This window comes from Tenrec ecaudatus, chromosome 8, assembly GCF_050624435.1.
Source record: "Tenrec ecaudatus isolate mTenEca1 chromosome 8, mTenEca1.hap1, whole genome shotgun sequence".
Lineage (NCBI taxonomy): Eukaryota > Metazoa > Chordata > Mammalia > Afrosoricida > Tenrecidae > Tenrec > Tenrec ecaudatus.
This window is the reverse complement of record NC_134537.1, coordinates 93242084-93251413: the sequence shown is the minus strand read 5'-3', so window position 1 is coordinate 93251413 and position 9330 is coordinate 93242084. Positions and strand designations below refer to the sequence as shown.

Here is a 9330-nt window from a genome sequence, read left to right as displayed (position 1 = left end):
AAGAAAACCCAGCACAGTCACATACAGCATTAAAGATACATGGTGACATGTCTGTGTTAGGCTATGAGTCACCATCCTGTAGTAGGAATCTTACATTGGGCTCAAAACCAGCACCAAGTGTCTAGATTAAAAACTATGGGGAAAAATTTATCCATAGGTTTATAAATATCCAGATATTTGGTGTAGTATAGACAACTCACAAGTAATTATAATGCTGAATATTCTGCTTTTTGCAATCTGTCAGTTCTCTGTTGATGAAGTATTTTGTTGTGCACAAATGTCATATTAATAATAGGTATAGTAGGTACCAGTTTTTTAAATTTTCTCTTCTATAATGTGATATTTTATTATGTTTGGTAATGTGTTTATATCTTGTATTAGGGTGCTTAAGTTTGTCCTTATTTTTCATTAATAGTCTCAATAATTGTATGATTTTTATTTGGGTTTATGATCCACCTTAAGTTTGTTTTTGTATGTGATGTGAGGTATGGATCTTGCTTCATTCTTTTGCAGGTGAACATCTAATTTATCCAACACCATTTTTTGAAAGGGCTGTCTGTTTCTCAGCTAATGTGTTTTAGTTCTTTATGAAAAGTTAGGTGTCTCCTTCCCTACACAATCACTGAAGGCAAAGTGGGTGCATGAGCAAATGTGGTGAAGAAAGCTGATAGGGCCCAGCTATCAAAAGATATAGTGTCTTCATATCTATACTTGTACTGCTACCAGGCTGTTCTGATTACTGGGGCTAGAAAGTAGGTTTTAAGGTCTGCAAGCATAAGGTCTCCTAATTGAGTTTTATCTTTTAATGGTGTTTTATTTATCCTAGATTTCTTTCCTTGCCCTATAAGGGATTTGGATCAGAATTGCCTTGAATTTGTAAAGTAATTTTGGTAATATTAATATTTCACAATATTTAGTATACCTGTCCAGGAACATGGAGGCTTATTCCATTTGTGTAACTTCTTTTCAGTTTCTTGAAAGAGTATATTGTTGTTGCTTTTTTGTTTTTTTTCTCTGGTAATATTTATTCCTGAGAGAAAATGCTTTCAAAATGATGAGGGCAAAGAATGTACAGCTGTGCGTTACACAATTGATGTATGTATGGATTGTGATAAGAGTTGTATGAGTCCCTAATAAAATGTTTAAAAATATTTATTCCTAAATATTTTATTTTTATATACTTATTATAAGTTGTATTGTTCTTTTGATATCTTTCTCAGTATCATCCTTAATAGACAAGAATCCAACTGATTTCTATATGTTGATCTTATATCCTGCTATGCTGAAAAGTTTTTCAATTAGTTTGAGCAATTTCTTAATTGAATCTTTGAGATTTTCTACATATGTTTTCAAGAATTATGTCATCTGAAAAAATAGACTTTTATTTCTTCTGTGTCTGTGTATATACCTCTAATTTTCTGATGTCTATGGCGCTAGCTAAAACTTGCAGAACTATATGAAGTAAAAGTTATGATAAGGACATCCTTGCCTAGTTCCCATGATTTCAATGATTTTTTGCAATCAATTTGCAATGATTTCAATTTCTCTCCACTCAGTGAGATGTAGGCTATTAGTTTCACATATATGGCTTTTATTATGCTGTGAAATTTCCCTTCAATACCTATTTTTTTAGTGTTTTTTATCAGGAATGGATGTTGAATTTCATCAAATACCTTTCTGCATCAATTGATATAATCATATGTAAGGTTCTTCTCTGATATTTGGTTTTATGATAAATTTCATTGATTATTTTTCTAATTTCAAAACATCCTTGCATATTTGGTATGAATCTCATTTGATTGTGATATATTATCTTTTTGCTGCTTAGTTAAATTCTGTTGGCTAGCATTTTAATGAAGATCTTGACATCTATATCCATTAGAGATATTGGTCTATAATTTTCAATTCTAGTGATATAGTTGCCTGGTTTAGGTCTCAGACTTATAGTTGCTTTATACAATGCGTTTTGTAGTATATTGTCCATGTGCATATTGTGGAATAGTTTATATAATATTAGTAATGTCTTCTCTAAATGTTTGATAGAATTACCTAGTGAAATCTTTTGGACCCAGACTTTTGGTGTTGGGAGTTTTTCCATCTTATGTTATAGGCTTTTGGAGACTTTTCTACATCATTCTGTAGTAATTTAGGTAAATAGTGCATTTCTAGAAATTTACCCATTTCTTCTCGATTTTCAAATTTCTTGTAATACAATTTTTCATAATATTGTGTGATATTCAGTAATAATATATCAAATTAAGGGCAAATCTCCACAATCTATAGAAAATTATATTATCTTATCAGAAAAAAATACAATTTACCAAAGGTTACATACAGGTAGATAACAACCTTAGGGGGAAAATGTTCCAGATCATTAGCAATAAGAGAAATTAAAGAACAATGAGATACCAACTCACACTTACACATTTGGAAAAATTCAATTAAACAAAAACTAACCAATGCTCGAGAGGATGTTGGGAGATTGGAGTGCTCTTACAATGCTGGTGGGACTATGAAGTTGCATAACCATCATGGAAATCAGTATGATACTTCCTTAAACAAATGCAAATCCAAGTACTCTATGATCCAACAATCCCTCTACTAGGTGTATACCCTAAAGAAATTAAGAGTATAACACAGACATAGGTACATCTCTGTTTGTTGTAGCAGTTTCTACAATAGTAAAAACATGGAAACAATCCAAAATACCAACTATAGAGAAATGGATAAACAAGCTCTGGTACATTCATAATATGGAATTGTATGCATTAAAAAAAAACGGATAATTCTCTGAAACACTACAAACATGGACAAAACTGGAGACAATTATGCTTAGCAAACTCAGTCAATCTTACAAAGAAACATCCATTTAATATTACCATTGTTAAAATGAAAAACAAGAAGAAATGTGATTTATCCACCAATAGATAAGACTTCAATGGCCACGAGAAGGTCAGGGACAGGGGAAGGAACAGGGTCAGGGGAGTATATTGGGGAGAGGGGTGAACAAAAAGAGTTTAAATAAATGAATACATTGGGTAACTATTGTGCTAGTGTGATGAGGACAAATTATGAAGCATGAGGATACAGTATAAATGTTTGACCCCTGACTGTAAAACCAGATCAATATCTTAAACACACTGCCTCTGCTTGCTGATTCTGAGACAAATATAATGTATCAAGAAAATATTCCTCATCTGTCTATGGCATTTCTCTCAAAACATAAGCTGATTCCTACCAAGATAGCAAACTAGGGATATCTCACACGATCATTGGTCTAATTTCCTATCTGAAGACACAACCTGGTAGGCTGTTGACCAATTTGGATTGGGGATTTAAGCCTTAAATAAATTAACTCAAACTTGTAGTGTTTGGAACAAAGTAGAGCATTTCTGAATAAATTTCTAAGAGTGAATATTTCTTTAGTAAAATATTTAGAAGCACAGATTGATTCTATAGCTATGGCAAAAAATAGCAACAATATGGTAAGTTTTCTTTGAAAAGGTCAACAGCTAAAAATTGAGACTAAAAACAAACAAAAACACCACCAAACTCACTGCCATTCAGTTGGTACAGAGTAGAGCTGTCCCTGTGGGTGTCAGAACCTATAAATCCTTATGGGAATAAAAAGCCTCATCTTTCTCTCACAGAGAAGCCAGTGTTTTCAAACAGCTGCCCTTGCAGTTAACAAAGTATGAGTCACCATTATGACATAAAGACAAAAAATATGAACAAACAAAAATCTTATACTACTCTAGATAAATTAACATTCAATGCCAACTCTGCTTCATATAAACAATATACCATGTCAATAACATAATTTTAATCTATTAGTGATTACTGTTGACTTCTTAAGAATGATCCCATTTTTTATAATGGAGAAAAACTTCAAAATAGACAAGGAAAAAACCATATTGGCTCTTTTCCAGTCAATTAATTTTATCTAAAAATACCAAGTTCTGTCATTTGTTTAAGATGGTCAAGTTGATGGCTTTTTGTTTTTAAATCACTTTATTGGGGCTCATACAATTCTTATCACAATCCATACATCCATCCATTGTGTCGAGCACATTTGTACATTTTTTGCCATCATCATTCTCTAAACATTTTCTTTCTACTTGAGCCTTTGGTATCAGTGCCTCATTTTTCCCTTCCCTGCTCACTTCCCCCTCCCTCATGAACCCTTGATAATTTATAAAGTATAGGCACTTTTGGTCATGAAAGCTGTGGACTAAAAGGGTATTAAGTGCCATTAGTTAAGCAAGGATCTGGAACCCTGAGAGAAATGGGGACATGACTGGGTGTTTATAACATGTTCTTCTCTGTATTTAACAGAGAAATGCTCATCTCCTCTGTCAGGATAAAAGCTTTGGGAACCATTTGTATGGTTTTCTTTCTTCCTTTTGGTACTATCTATATAAGGTAGGCAGTATATGCAATCCCAAGGAGGCAGCCACGGGACTGATGTTTGGCAGGGGGCCAGGGTGGAGATATGGGTGGGAAGGAAGTGAAGGGAGGCGAGCAGTGAGCCAATAACAACAGGCACAGGGGAAGAGCACGGATCTAAAATTGATGGTGAGGAGGGTGTAGCATTCCTGGTCTTGCTTGAGCAACTGAAACATTTCCAAGAGGAATTACTCAGAGGTGAATGATGGGGAAACAAGGTGGTGGTGCAGGAGGAACGAATAAAGAAAAAAGGAAAGAAGAAGAAAGTTAAAAATTATAGATAGGTAAAAATATAGACATGTCCATATGTAAAGATATAAAAACAGGTGTGTATTTGTGTGTCTGTGTGTGTGTGTGTGTACCAAGAAAGCAGATGGACTTTGGGCCTGTACTTAAAACTTACCTCAGTTCAAGAATAATGATATGTTCTAATAATGTGGCACAGTATGATATTCACCTTCCCAACACAATTCCTGAAGGCAAAATGGGTGCATAAGCAAATCTAGTGAAGAAAGCTAATGGTGCCCACTATTAAAAGATATAGCATCTGGGGGTCTTAAAGGCTTGAAATTTAAGAGTGGCCATCTTGTAAGGAAACAACAAAGCCCACATGGAAGAAGAACATCAGTCTGTGTGGTCATGAGGTGTTGACGGCAATGTGTATCAGAAGTTCAAAAACAAGAGATAACATTGGCAAAGGAATGTGCACAAAGTGGAGACCCAAAATGCGCCTGTAAGATAGTTGGACAGTGCCACAGAGAAGGGCCACATGGGAGGGATGTTATATCAGGGGGCAGTATAACACTGAAGAAATCCATAACTCTCCGCTCGTTCTCCCACTACCATTATGGTCTTCACTTTTCCTCCTCAGTCTTTTTAGACCTGTGTATGTTCATTTTCATAATAAAGATTGTTCGATGCATGAAATCCAACATAGATAACCCTTCAGAAATAGTAATGGGAGTAACAATGCCCCGAGGGTACAGGAACAGAGGGTGGGGGCGGGGGGTAGGGGGAGAGGAATTGATAACAAGGATAACTGAAAACCCCAAGCAATGGGAACAAATAACAGAATCATGTGTGAAGGGATACATTGTATGGTATAAGATACAGCAAAATAATAATTACATAATGTAATAATATAATAATAAGGATTCCTGAGGGGTAGGGTGGAGGAAGGAGGGAAAAAAGGTGAATTGACATCAAAGAGTTCAAGAAGAAAGAAAATGTTTTGAAACCAATGGTGGTAGTAACCATATAATTATGCTTGCTCTAACTGAATTGTGGATTGTTATAAAATCTGTAACAGCTGCCAATAAAATGATTCATAAGAAAAAGACAGCCCCAACCTCAGGGTTAAACTCTAAGCATTGCTTTGAACTTTGTATTCTTTGTTTCTGTAGATTTTCATGCTCTTATCTTCTAGCAGGAAAAAAAATTCTCACTTGTAGAGACAAATTACGAAGAACATAAATTACTGTGGGATTTGCCAGTAGAACTTGTGGCCTGTTGGATTGTTTGTTTGTTTTTCACCCTCCTACAATAAGGAGACTTTGGCATGGAAGGGTGATATTGGGCCGTGCTGACTAGATTAGAATCAACTTCAAATCTTTGTTGTTAAAGGATGGTTGTACTTTCTTTACATCAAGGGTTCGATCTTCACTATTGTGCACACTTAAATTCTATAGAATTAAAAAAGGATGTGGGGGTGTAGGAGTGGGCAAGCACCCAATGAGAATCTGTGAACTTGAGAAATAAAGATGATGGACGTGGAAAGAGTTCCTGCTCTCGAGGAAAAGCCTCCAAGCTGTGTTCTCCTGGTTGAGCTCATTCTAGGAATGTGCGGTGTGGATCACTTGTATTCTCTAGGTGGCTCATAAGGAAAAGTGAAGTGGGAAGGACAGACCACTCTGGGAACTTTCCAGCCTCCGTCCACTTTCCTATGATGTCAGACCAGAGAACACCACCTTTCACCTCAATCCAGACCTCTGGGCGGTAGAAGTTGATCTGCCAGCAAAATAAAGGCATAAAGGTCAGTGTCTATGGAAGAAGCACACCAGCCTGTGTGACACGAGGTGTCAAATGATCAGGCATTAGGCATCAAAGAACAAAAATACAAATCATTGTGAAGAAGGGGAGTGCAGAGTGGGGACCCAAAGCCCATCTGCAGGCAACTGAACATCCCCTTAAAGAAGGGTTGCGGGGAGGAGATGAGCCAGTCAGGGTGCAGTGTAGCAATGATGAAACACAACTTTCCTCTAGTTCTTAAATGCTTCCTCCCAGCACTATCATGATCCCAATTATATCTTACAAATCTGGTTAGACTGAAGGTTGTACACTGATACAGACAGGAACTGGAAACGTAAGGAATCCAGGAAAGATGATCCCTTCAGGACCAGTGGTGAGAGCAGTAATACCGGGAGGGTGGAGGGAAAGTGGGGGTAGAAAGGGGGAACCGATTACAAGGATCTACATATAACCACCTCCCGGAGGATGGGCAACAGAAAAGTGGGTGAAAGGAGGGAGAAGTTGGACAGTGTAAAACACGGCAAAATAATAATTTAAAGAGAGTGGCAGGGAATGAGGGATGAAAATGAGGAGCTGATACCAAGGGCTCAAGTAGAAGGCAAATGTTTTGGAGAATGATGATGGCAACAAATGTACAAATACACTTGACACAATGGGTGAATGTCTGGATTGTGATAAGAGTTGTATGAGCCCCCCAAATTATTTTTTTAAAAGGGTCAGTGTCTATCTCTTGCAAAGTCTCCATACTTCCAAGCACCATCCAAGCAGATGCCATCAGAGTATCTTAAATAAAATGGAAATAGGAAATTAACAGACTTATCTACTGAGTGCTACTCTAAGACAACACAAGACTACCAGATCATAACAGACAACTCTCTCACCAAACTTCAACCTCCAGGAGACAGCACAGAAACCACTCCATTTGAAGATCTGCTCCCTGGGTGGTTGCCCGTGAATTCCCATGCTGAGAAGTGCCCCCTCCCCCCATCCAGGCATTAAACTCCCCAAGCCATTCTTGCACTGTGGAGAGCTGTGTCCTTTCAAGGGTAAATTTCTAAACATTGGGAGAAAGCTACTCTGTGTTGCCATAGTAATCGAGTCAGAACAATTCTGAGTGGAATTTACTTTCCACTCATACGTCAGCACAGTTCCGGAAATGCCGTCAATTGGAAGTAAACACAATGTGCACTTTTTAATTTATTATTGTTAAATCCTTAGCTTTGATGGTTTGCTTTATGGAAAGGCAGTAGATAATTTTCAAATGCTACTCTATCATGCACACCTTAGAACAGTGGCTCTCAACCTTCCTAATGCCGCGACCCTTTAATACAGTTCCTTATGTTGTGGTGAACCCCCCCCCCCCAACCGGCCATAAAATTATTTTCATTGCTACTTTATAACTGTAATTTTGCTACTGGACGACCCTTGTGAAAGGGTCATTTGCCCCCCAAAGGGGTCTCAACCCACAGGTTGAGAATCGCTGCCTTGGAAGAAAGCAACACCAAATTCTATGATATTGTACAGGCTTTAACACACACAAAGTCCCACAAAAACAAAACCTCACAGCCATTGAGTTGGTATTTACTCATTTCAATATATAAAGACAGAATAGAATGGCTCCTGTGGGTTTCTGAGACTATTACTCTTTACTGGAGTAGAAGAGAAAACCTCATTTTTCTCCCTTGGAGCAGCTAGTGGTTTCAAACTGCTGGCCTTGCAGTTAGCAGTGCAATAGGTGACCACTACACCACCAGGGCTACGATACACCTTAACAGAAGTTATACACATTTTAAAATCTCAAATAAGTACTTTCATATGTCCTTTTAGCTCATATAAAAATGCAGAGAACTTCTCTCATAAGAAAATAAACAGATTTAATAATTTCTCAAAAGCAATATATTTAATAATTTTCCAATTATTTAAAAAAATAAGCTAGTTGCTAAACACCCCCCCCCCTTTTTTTTACAATGTTTCTGGTAAAAGTTGACACTTGTTATCTTTTGAAGTGAAGAACCAAAAAAGTGGAAGTTCCCTCTCTAATCCTTTACTGAATGAATATAACATTCATATTATCTGTAGGCTTGGAGACAGGCTTGGAAATTGATTCCTGATGCTTATGCAAGTTCCCTAGAAAACAATGCTGTAGACAATGATGTCTATGTGATTACCATAAATGGACTGGGGTGTTGTCCTGTCCTGCGGGAACTTCAACGTGGATCCTGGAGGAGAGTGGGAATTGGGGGGGGGGGGGACAAGAGGCACGGAGAGAAGCCTTCCACCTTCCAGCATCCTTTCACACTTGACCTGGGACCGCCAGCCTCGCCTCCTCCAAATGGACCCCAACTGCTCCTGCACCACTGGTGGCTCCTGTGGCTGCTCTGAGTCCTGCAGGTGCAAAGACTGCAGATGCACGTCCTGCAAGAAGAGCTGCTGCTCCTGCTGCCCTGTGGGCTGTGCCAAGTGTGCTCAGGGCTGCATCTGCAAAGGGGCATCGGACAAGTGCAGCTGCTGTGCCTGACGGGAGAGCCCTGCCAGATGTGACTAGAGCAGCATGTCCAAAGCCAGAGATTCTCCCTCAAATGACCTCACATCTTTGCTACCTCCTTTTGTGTATGAAATGTATGAATGATAATAAAGGTTGATGACTTATAAAAAAAAAAAAAGAGGCACGGAGAATGGAGACAAGACAGTATCCTGATCAAGTCTCGTTTATTGAACAAAGGATTACAGCTTATATGGGCCATCAATGGGTGAAGTACCTGTCGCACATGCAAATTAGGCTACTTTGACGACAGGCCAATCAGGGAGTTTGGGGGAGCGCGCCCTGTCAGCTTACAGTCTTCAACCAGGTATGCG

General features: G+C 38.1%; 1 pseudogene; it reads left to right on the top strand.

Moving 5' to 3' along the window:
- Positions 1-8757: 8757 nt before the first annotated feature.
- On the top strand, positions 8758-9096 carry LOC142454411 (metallothionein-2A pseudogene; annotated as a pseudogene).
- Positions 9097-9330: the final 234 nt, after the last annotated feature.